We start from the raw sequence: 10,466 nt of genomic DNA, 5'->3' as shown, positions 1-10,466 counted from the left end.
CCCAGGACACTACATCCCCCAGACCCCTACCACCACCGTCCTCAGGTGGCATTGCAAAGGAATTTAGGGCAGGTGTTGGAGAGGAGATTGTCCTGGGCTTTGCACCTGGCTGAGGGAAGGGGACGACAGAATGACTTAGTAGGGGGAATGCAGATTTGTCTGAACTATGTATAAATGGCTCGTGCTCTGAGGGAAAAGGAAACATGGCAATTGGCCTAAGGAGAGAGAGAGTGACTGGGTGAATCAACTCTAGAAGATGCTGTAAGGAATTGCTTCTCTATATAAAAAAACCCCAAGGGTTATTGGTTTACCCTTGAACTTTGTCCTTGGCTTCATTTCAGTGGAATTCATTCATTTAAGTGGAGTCCAGATCAGAGGATTGTATCACAAACTGCAGAATCGTTTACAGACCTCCAATGGGGTTGCACTGTCAGACTTAGCTATATCACCTCATAGCACCCATTTCAGCTGTATGTTGCAACAGTAACAACCAGTTTGCAAGACTCCAGCAGAGAATGTGCTTTGTTGCAGCTGAGTGCACAAAACCGTGTATATAGGCTTATTCTCAGTTTAGGTGGTAAAATCTTTAAACTTTTGTGTTTAGGTTCAAGACTGGTGTTACGTGAAATGTTTTGCAAGGTTTCAGTATGTATATAAATGGGTGGATTATATTGCCCCATTCCATTTTCTTACAAAACCGCCAAAATAGAATATCAAGGTCCCAAGTGGAAGCTGTTTGAAACAGGGAACTGAGAGAGTGTCTGCTGCAAAATTGTAGTTGTGTTCTCTGTCATCTTCATGGAGAAATCAGCACTTCAGTATCCCCTTGCGGGCTCCATTTTGCAGCATTTGTGAAGGGCTCTGGAAAGCCAAAGATGAAAAGGTGCTCTGTTGATGCATTTATTCACATAAGTGGATGGAGACCTAATGGAGACCCTCCAACCAGGAGCGGCGCCAGGATTTCTGGCACCCTAGGCAGAATTCAAGGGCCAGCATTTTGTGCGCTCCCCACAGGGCTCACGGGAGCTTCCGGTTCCACTCCCATTGCGCCGCCGAAGAAGGACCCTCCGCCGAAATGCCGCAGGCGACAGCAGCGGTCATTGAGCTGCTCAATTGCCTGCCGCTGTTTTCTGCGGCACGTTGGCAGAAGGTCTTTCTTCAGCAGCGTGATGGGAGTGGAACCGGAAGCTCCTGTGCGCCCCATGCGGAGCACACAAAATGCCGCCCCCTGAATCCTGGCACCCTAGGCGACCGCCTGGGGTCGCCTAATGGAAGCGCTGGCCCTGCCTTCAGCTGTGCAGCTTGAAACAAGAGCTGGCAAAGCATCAGGCATCCTAGAAGAACAATCATTATTATGTATCTCCCCAAGAATTCAAATCTCCCAATTAGACATTTCTTAGAAGAAAAAAGTCTTGAAATTGTCATAACATTATGCTTTGACATTTTCAAAATGAAATTCATTTTTTGGTTTGAAATGACTTTTCATTTTGAAATATGAAAAATATTTTTCAAAATATTTTTTGAAATATTTGAAAAATTGATTATTTTTTTAGAGGTGCAAATTGAAATAGAACATTACAATGGACCCAATCTGAAAAAATATTTTGGATGATCAGTTTGCAAAAAATTTTGCGATTTTTGACTTTTTGTCCTAATTTGGGATGGGAAAGTCTCAAACTCTCATCGGATGAGAGAACCATTTCCTGCCCAACTCTATGTATGAGCTTCTCTTTCTGGTCCCACTGCAACATTTAGGACCTGATCCAAAACCTACTGAAGTCAAAGGGAATCCTTCCAGTGACTTCAGTGGGCTTTGGATCTGGCTTTTAAATACTGGGTCCTGTTGCCAGAGTTGTTCATGCTTCTCCTAACATTATCTGTTAAGCCTATGCCCTTAAAAAGGAAGTAAACGAACTAGAGCTACATTGTTTATCCTGGGAAAAGAAAATTGGTGGAGGGTGCAAAATTCAACAGTTTTCAAAAGGACAAATTTGATAGGCAAAAGCTTGTTATCTCCAAGCTTCAATTTTGGAGTGTGAAATACACATTTTAGGACCCATTTTTTGACTTGGTGTGAGGCTGGTGTGTCGCTGCAACAGTGCCCCCTTTGGCCAGGAGAAATGTTGTGCCAGGGTTCACTCAGTCCGGGTTGGTGATCAGTCAGTTCCTCCTGCTAGAGGGTGTGCGTTTTCTCCTTATTCTTGACAGGATCAGCTGGTCCTGGTGCCCAGGGGATCTGGAAGCCCCCTCATTTTTTAAGTCTCTCAGGGGTTGGTAGGGGAACCCGCTCAGTCTGCTGTTTTCCTTCAGCTCATGGCCCTTAAGCTAGTTTATTCTCCCAGCTGCTGTGAGGCTGCCAATAAACTGTGCTCGGTTTAGGGTTACAGACTGGGTTAGAATCAGTGTAGAATTAGTGTACATGAGGGTCCCAGTTAAGGTTAATGATAGGGCTTAGTTTAGGGTTAGGATCTTATTTTTGCTCAAGGATCCCAGTGATTCTGATGTGCAGAGCTAGAGCCCTTCTTGCTTCTATGTCCACTGTTCATAGTGGGAGCCTTGAGGCTAAGGGTAAATGTCATCTGTGTTTGCCAAGAATAGAGAGAATATGAAGAAAAAACATATCTGGGGAGGACACGTTTTTAAAAGCTGACAGTATCTAACCACGAGAGGCAGCATCTCATCTTCTGCACCGCTGTCCTGTGCATAATGTACCTAACAGATTGGATTATAATTTCAAACCCACTCTATCACGGCAAAGAAATATGAGCAAATAGCTCAGAAATATCTCCCCCACTGCTGCTGACATGGTGCAGAAGGGCTGAATTCAAAACCGCCTTCTTAGTTTTTAAAACTCCCTAGGGATTCACTCCCCTAGTTTCTACCACTACAAAATCTCCATCCTTCCCCTTTGATTGGCCTGTGCATACTCGACTTCTTCAGTTATGCCCTGCTCCCTGTACCCTTGCTAGGAATCTCCCTTTCAGTTGTGCTGCCCCATCTTCTGGAACAGCCCCCCATCCTCTCCCGAAGCCACCAATTCATTTCCATTCTTTAAGGGCCAGATTGTTTAAAAACTGGCTGTTGGTTTTGTACAGCAGATTGTGGGTGCTCATTTACCTGCCTGTGTATGGAACCTGTCTGCACCCACAAATCAGGTCCTTCAGTAGCAAAACTGTGCCTGGAAATAACTATAGGTTCAAAACTTCACCCACAAAATTGCAGAGACAGAGACACATTTAAGACTGGGCTATCAGACCCTGTCCCCTACTTTAAAATCTCCTCCCTTTGTTTATGATTGACTTTCTCTGTATAGCATTTAGTGGTGCTGGGTAAGAAATTATAGTATATAAAAATAAAAAACACTGCATGGTTGAGCACTCTCAAATGTCTTTCTAGGGACATCTTGTTCTCTCCCTCCTTTTGTCCTCAAGGTATCAGGTTTCCTTGTTTACAATCTGTCCAAACAAGGAGCTGGAATTCCTACAGTAGCAAAACAATATCACGTGACAGAAGGCTTGTTTCCAGGAAATGAAGTAGAAGTTCCAGAAAGGTGAGTTAGCACCTCACTCTCCCAAAAACGAGGAAGGAGGTGAGTTGTTAGGCCCATATGGAGTCTCTTTAAAAATCTCACTGCTGGAGCTTTAAATACAGCTGTAAGAAAGAACCATCTGTTTGAATGTAGTTTCTCATACATGTCAGTTTGTTCTTCCTTTATATTGTCTTATTTAGGGACATTATGCATTTAAACAGGATTCCTGTTGCTTGGGCGTTAATCTGCTCTTGCATCTGATTCCTCATCTGGAATTATGGTCCTGTTTGTGCTATCTCAATTGTATGCCATTGTAAATTAAGACGATGAGGATGAATAGCTCTCCACTGGCACAGTAACTGGAAACAAAGACAAAAACCACCTTAATACCATATTCCTGTGGCATAACTCATACAAGGCTTGGGCCAGCAAAGAATCAGTGAAATATCACTGGCTCCCTAATGGACTTCCAACTCCACACCAAGTGGAGTTTGGGTGCATAAGAGAACTGAGCCCTAGGACTTACATGCCAGATTCAGCAGGGGAAGAAACTGCACTGTGAATGAAGACCATTCTTATTTTAAAATAAATCATAAATGTACTAGCAAAGAATGTTCGGAAATACCATCTGAGGCCATTTCTTTTAGCTTACATGTCCCTTTTTTCCGGTTTTATCTGCTGCAGAAGTCACACTTTAAAAGCCAGATACAAGTCTTTCAATGGTGTCGTCATGATTCTCCAACCGGAATTTGCAGCACAATTAAAAAATTGGATGCATAAATGAACCCTTAGGTGAGCCTAAATTTATGACAGATCCCATTGAAATCAGTGGGAAAAGCTTCCACTGGTCTTCAGGGGGAACAAATTCTGTCCAATGCACACAGGCTTTGATCCAGTAATGTGCTGAGTATGCTGGCCTGGATCCAGAAAAATAGTTATGCATATGCTTAACTTGAAACATGTGAGCGTCCCACTGAGATCAATGATACCGTGTGTGTGCTTAAAGTTAAGTACATGATTAAGTGCTTTTCCAGATCAGGGTAGTGCACTCAGCACCTTACCTTACCTTCTGTATACTTAATAAGCATGAGACACTTTGATGAAGGATTATGCATACAGATGCTTGTAAACAGTGATGTGTATTATTGTCTCATAATAAGCATAATGTATACAGCACTGTGAATAGATGTGACACCATACAAACATGCCAGAATGCCCAGATACTGTGATGGGGCAAGGCCAGATGGCTACAGTAAAGTACTGAGAAACAGGTATGTTAGCCTATTGGCATCCCAGGGGTGGGCGGGCGAAGCCCGTCCACTTCTAAAGGACCTCCCCCCAGCCTAAGGGGAGGATCCACAGGGCTAGAATACCAAATAATTACGTGGGACAACGAATGAAAAAAACAGGATCAGGAGTGAGGTCATAGGGCAACTAAGGGAACCGGATTTAAACTAAGGGAACCGGACAGGGATGTTAGCCCCAGGCTAAACAAATCCCTAGTACTCTGGTAACCAAATGGCAGTTGCTCCAGGTTAATCAAGGCACCTGGAGCCAATTAAGATCTTTCTAGAAGGCAGTAGAGAGAGCTATTTTAATTAGAACATCTGCAGCCAATCAAGGCAGGCTAATCAGGGCACCTGGGTTTAAAAAGGCTCACTCCGTCAGCGGGGGAGGAGCAGAGGAGAAGGAGCGTGTGTGAGGAGCTGGGAGCAAGAAGGCAAGGAGCTGAGAGTGAGAGAGTGTACTGCTGGAGGATTGAGGAGTACAAGCATTATCAGACACCAGGAGGAAGGTCCTGTGGTGAGGATAAAGAAGATGTTTGGAGGAGGCCATGGGGAAGTAGCCCAGGGAGTTGTAGCTGTCATGCAGCTGTTACAGGAGGCACTATAGACAGCTGTGATCCATAGGGCCCTGGGCTGGAACCCGGAGTAGAGGGCGGGCCCGGGTTCCTCCCAGCTCCTGATCAGACACAGGAGGAGCTGACCCAGACTGTGGATTCCACAAGAGGAGAAGATCACTGAGGTGAACAAATCTGCCAATAAGCGCAGGACCCACCAAGGTAGAGGAGGAACTTTGTCACAATACATATATGCCAGTTTCTGAGCACAGGTTTGCTGATGTAAATCCAGAGCAATTCCAAGGAAGACAATGGAGTTACTACATTTTTAGGGTTAGATTGTGGCTTTATCCTCAGCCTGTGCCGTGGGCTGAAGAGGTATGAAAGGACTGTAGTACACCTCTACCGCGATATAACGCTGTCCTTGGGAGCCAAAAAATCTTACTGCGTTACAGGTGAAAGAGCGTTATATTGAACTTGCTTTGATCCACCGGAGTGCGCAGCCCCGCACCCCCAGAGCACTGCTTTACCGCGTTATATCCAAATTTGTGTTATATTGGGTGGCGTTATATTGAGACAGCGGTGTACATCTAAAGCCCCCAGTTGGAGTTCTAGCTGAGTCAGTGGGTTTTATGCAGACAAACAATGATTTGCGATTAGTATAAATCAACAAGGCTTTTACTTTTCTTGGGTCTTATGTAACAGACTGTAGGCTTGAATTGAATCCAATATGGTGGATCAATGAAAAGTATGACGCTGTAGGGATTTGTTTTTCAATGACACTGATAAATCAGTGTTGCAAGGTACCCCGCTCAGACTTGGAGTTTGGCTAACTGATGGTTGTGAAATTTCCAGAGGCGAACAGAAAAAAACAAACAAAGCCATGTTAAAATTGTCAGTGCAATCATCCTCAAAACAATAATTTTCTAAGTTCATTAACACTGGACACAGTGATTCACTTTAGCTGGAGTCCATGGAAAGTCATTTCTAAATATATCAGCTAGACGTCTGACCCTAAATCTGCTTGCGCAAGAGTTCAAAATATAATTTTTTGGCACCAAGAGACCAAGTTCTGTCCTTGGCTAATAAACAGTCTGACTTAATATTGAGATTGTGTCAAGCAATTGGAGAGCGGGTGTTGTTCTTCAGAATGGCTCTGTTCATCTGTAAGCTGAAACCAAGCAGCAAGCTCCAACTGCAACTGGAATGCTTGATTAACGATCAACATACAAATGAGGATTCTTGCTGTGAAACAGCTCCCAGGGCTGCACTGGTGCTTCAAAGCATTCTTCATCAACGTCTCGGGGAGCTATGGTTTTAGTTGCTATGTATTGATGACAGGACTCCATACCCCTCATTCAGCATTTTAGCAGCACTCTTTGGCTTATGATTTAGGGTTATTGCCTGAGACTTCCAGGTGCTGTGTTAATTGGAGTTCTTCCCCAGAGCCACCGTCAGAGACAAACCCACAGGAGCAAGAATTCCCGGATGAAGTCATACCAGTCTGCACTTGCTGCCAGTAAAGAAACTAAGGCTAGGCCTACCTACCTGTGCCATTCAGACTATGGGGGTATGAATAGCAGGGCATACTAAAGTGGTGTGTTGTGCCTGACCCATGTGGATGGGAACTCAGCGTTTCCTAGTTCACACACATGTAATCCTGTTTGAAGAGAATTGGATGAACGTGCACCAGGAACCTTTAAGTTCACATCTGCCGTGTCCACATGGAGGAGTTACAGTGCAGCACTTTGGTGCGTACTACTAGTCACATCTCTGTTGTCCAAACTGCAAGGCAGTGTAGACAAGCCCTACAGTAAGAATAAGGAAAAAAAGTGGCCAGGATAAAAAGCATTGGAAAATGTTTCCAGCTCAGTTTGTTCCTTATTAATTATTATTATTAATAATAATATTTAAAAACAGACCTCTTTCATCACATCAGGGCTCAGCATTTCTCCCTCTGGCATTGGAGGGGCCTAGGATAAATTAGTCCTACTGTGGAGGTTTAATTCTTCACATTGATTTATTTACAATATTTACAGGGTAAGCTGAGAGGGCTTCTTTAATCAAAACCCTCAAAAAGTACATTTCCTAATTCCCATTGGAATACTGCCTCAACCTGTGCTGGCTACCAATCACCAGCCACCTTTTCTAATCCACTCTGGGCCTTACTATGCAGGGATCCAAGGCCCTCTCACCAAACAGTAAGAAACATAAGATTTCCCTTACGGGGAAAAACCAGCTCTTCTTCACCTAGGAGAAGCCTTTTTCCTTCACTGCCCACAGCTTTTCTGCAGTGCTCACTGAAAAAGATTTTTAAAAGTCACAGGCTGCCCTTAATTAGACTCCCATGTCCCTAATGAACCGGAGGTACCCTCTTTCAGTTCATAGGAAAAAGGGCTTTAATTTTTCAAAGACTGGTATACAGGTCTATCACATCTTACGCGGATTTAACATGTGTGATTTCAGCTTTACACGGTCAGCAAAAACAAAACAAAAAAAGAGAAAAATAACAATTTTAATACTGTACCTGTAGTGCGGGCGATTCTGCCCGCCATTGCACTCAATGTAATTTTGAATATATGCGATTTTCGCTTTACGCGCTTACTGCGGAATGAACCCCAGCGTAAGATGCGACAGACCTGTACCTACTTTCAGCTGGTATACCTACTTCCAGAACTGTCAGGTCTGACATTGTCATGATAATAACATGTACAATTATTTACTTGTATTGCAGTAGCACCTAGAAGTCCCAGTCATGGCCCAGGCCTCCATTGTGTTAAGTGCTGTAAAAACATGGAACAAAAAGACAGTCCCTGCCTCAAACAGCTTGATCAGAGCTGACTGAAGGCTTTATTGTACCACTCACATCATTGTCTTCCCAGGCCAGCATCCAGCTTTCAGTAGTGACCAATACCTGGTTCTTCTGAGGTAGGTGAAAAACTAACTGTGCAGTGACATACGTCGGGGGATATTTTACTTCTGGACCCTTTTACTCCTCTGCAGGTGAACAGAGGCATAACATTGCATTATGACCCTTATCATTTGAGGTACAAATGTTTGGTCATAAAAAGATCCCTTCTACAAAGTTCCCCCCTCTCCCCAAAAGTTTTTAGTCAATAAAAGCTTCACTTCTGCGACTTTTATTCCTGTTTCAGGATTCTAAACCCACATGTATCCTGGATACATCATAGTCTAATACTGAAGCTGTAAATTCAGATCCTCCTTAAAACCTACACATCAGAACTTCTCCCAGTCCCCCTCTTTGGGTGGCCACCAGTCCGTTATGAGTGGACTCAACCTCTGGATCCCACATGCTTCTAAACCCTCTGTGTCTGGATGGAGTCAGGCCTCTGTTCCTTGCTCTGGGTCTCTGAGGTGCAGGTGCAGACCCCATGTCTTCTACCTTTCTTTGGGACATGGAGCTCCATAGCCCAGCTTCCTTGAACCCTGAAACGAGTGTCCCAGCCCCACTGAGCCTCCAGTTACTCATACACACTCATTCCGGCTTCCACCTCCCTGGGGGAACACTGAGCTTCTTGATTAACCACTTCAGTTACAATGTGGCAAACAAGCAAGGAACACTGTCTTAGCAAAATAATTTCTCACCACAGGCACTTTATTCTTAAAAAGTATTAGAGAGTTACAGATCTTTACAAAATGACCAAGTCCTGAAATGCAGCCTCCTAGTCTGATCTCACCCCTTCTCTGAATTCGAGGTCTTGGCAGTGACTCTAGAAAAGCAAAACCCTCCTGCCTTCACTCTCTTTATAGCCTGGTTTTCTGGCATGTGGTAGTGTATGGGCCCCCTTGTTCAGAAACCCCTCTGTCATTCCCCCCCCCCCCCCCCCCCCCCCGACACACACACCTTAAATAATCTGTCCCTCTTTGTCCATGAGCTCCAGCTGGAAAATCCTAGCCCCTTCCCTCAATCAGGCTTTTGTGTAGAGTCCATTGTCCCATGGCAATGGGCTGGTAGTTGAAAGACAATCAAAGCTGATGACCCTAGATTGCTCCATGATGGCTTCTCAGCCATAGTCCTTCAACTAAGTGCCAGCCCCCTGATACAAAATAGATGTTCTAATCCAATAGTGTAGGTTACACGGTGAAATGAAGGTCACGGTGAAGGTCACAAGCCAAGATGGAGGGTGCAGTATAAAATGCAGTTCACAACTGATAGAGCCATGTCCCACTCTGTCACACCAACTTCCTTCATGAAGTTCACCAACAATAATCCATGTCAACACAAATGCCGCCATCCACCCAAACAACCACCATCCTACACTCTGCATCAGGGGTGTCAAATTCCTTCTTTGGACAAGCTCCGAATTCTATGTTTAGTTTTGGTCTGTGGGCCCCAATACTACGTGCTGCCCAGAAATCGCAATGGAATGCCTATTGGTGTAGATCAAGAGATCAGGTCCCGTTGAATATGGCCTTTTCGTAGTAACAAAATGCTTAGTTATTGCATTCATCACTCAGTGAGAAAATCTTCTCCCCTTAAGGCTACCACTATTCCTGCCTTTTATTTCTCTTCCTTTCCCATCCTCCTTTCTCATTTCTCTCCCCTTCTTCTGTCATCATGAGTCTCCACTGTTCCTTTTTCTGCATTTCCTTCCCTGATGCACCTCCCAAGTTCCAATCCATCATGCTTCCCTTTCACCCCCTCTCCCCATTCCATGCGCAGAAATGAGAAATGGCAAAGTAGTTAATGTTAACACTGATGTGTCAACTCTACAGTTGATCGTCCAGTCAGATTCATAGAGGAAAGGGAAGTTCTCTGCTCTGAGTCGTTATTTCAGGTTGTTTGCAGTCTAAGGCTGACATCACTGCTGTCACCTGGCTGGCAGTTCAATGGTAATCTCTGCAGCCCCGAGTGCTAAGAACTTCTTTTTTTAAAAAAAACCAAAAGCTTAGATTCTGGAGCATCAGAATATGGCATGCAGATTGGATCCAGTGAACAGGCTGTGGGTTGGACATCACTGCCCTATAGACATCCTCTAAATCACAGTCCTTGGCTGTCTGATTTGGGTAGTCTTACTATGACCGTGACTTCCTTTGAGACTAAGCCTATTGTCAGCACTTAATAAATAAATAATA

This window comes from Chelonoidis abingdonii, chromosome 17 (assembly GCF_003597395.2).
Source record: "Chelonoidis abingdonii isolate Lonesome George chromosome 17, CheloAbing_2.0, whole genome shotgun sequence".
In the NCBI taxonomy this organism is placed as follows: Eukaryota; Metazoa; Chordata; order Testudines; family Testudinidae; genus Chelonoidis; species Chelonoidis abingdonii.
This window is presented reverse-complemented; position numbering follows the sequence as displayed.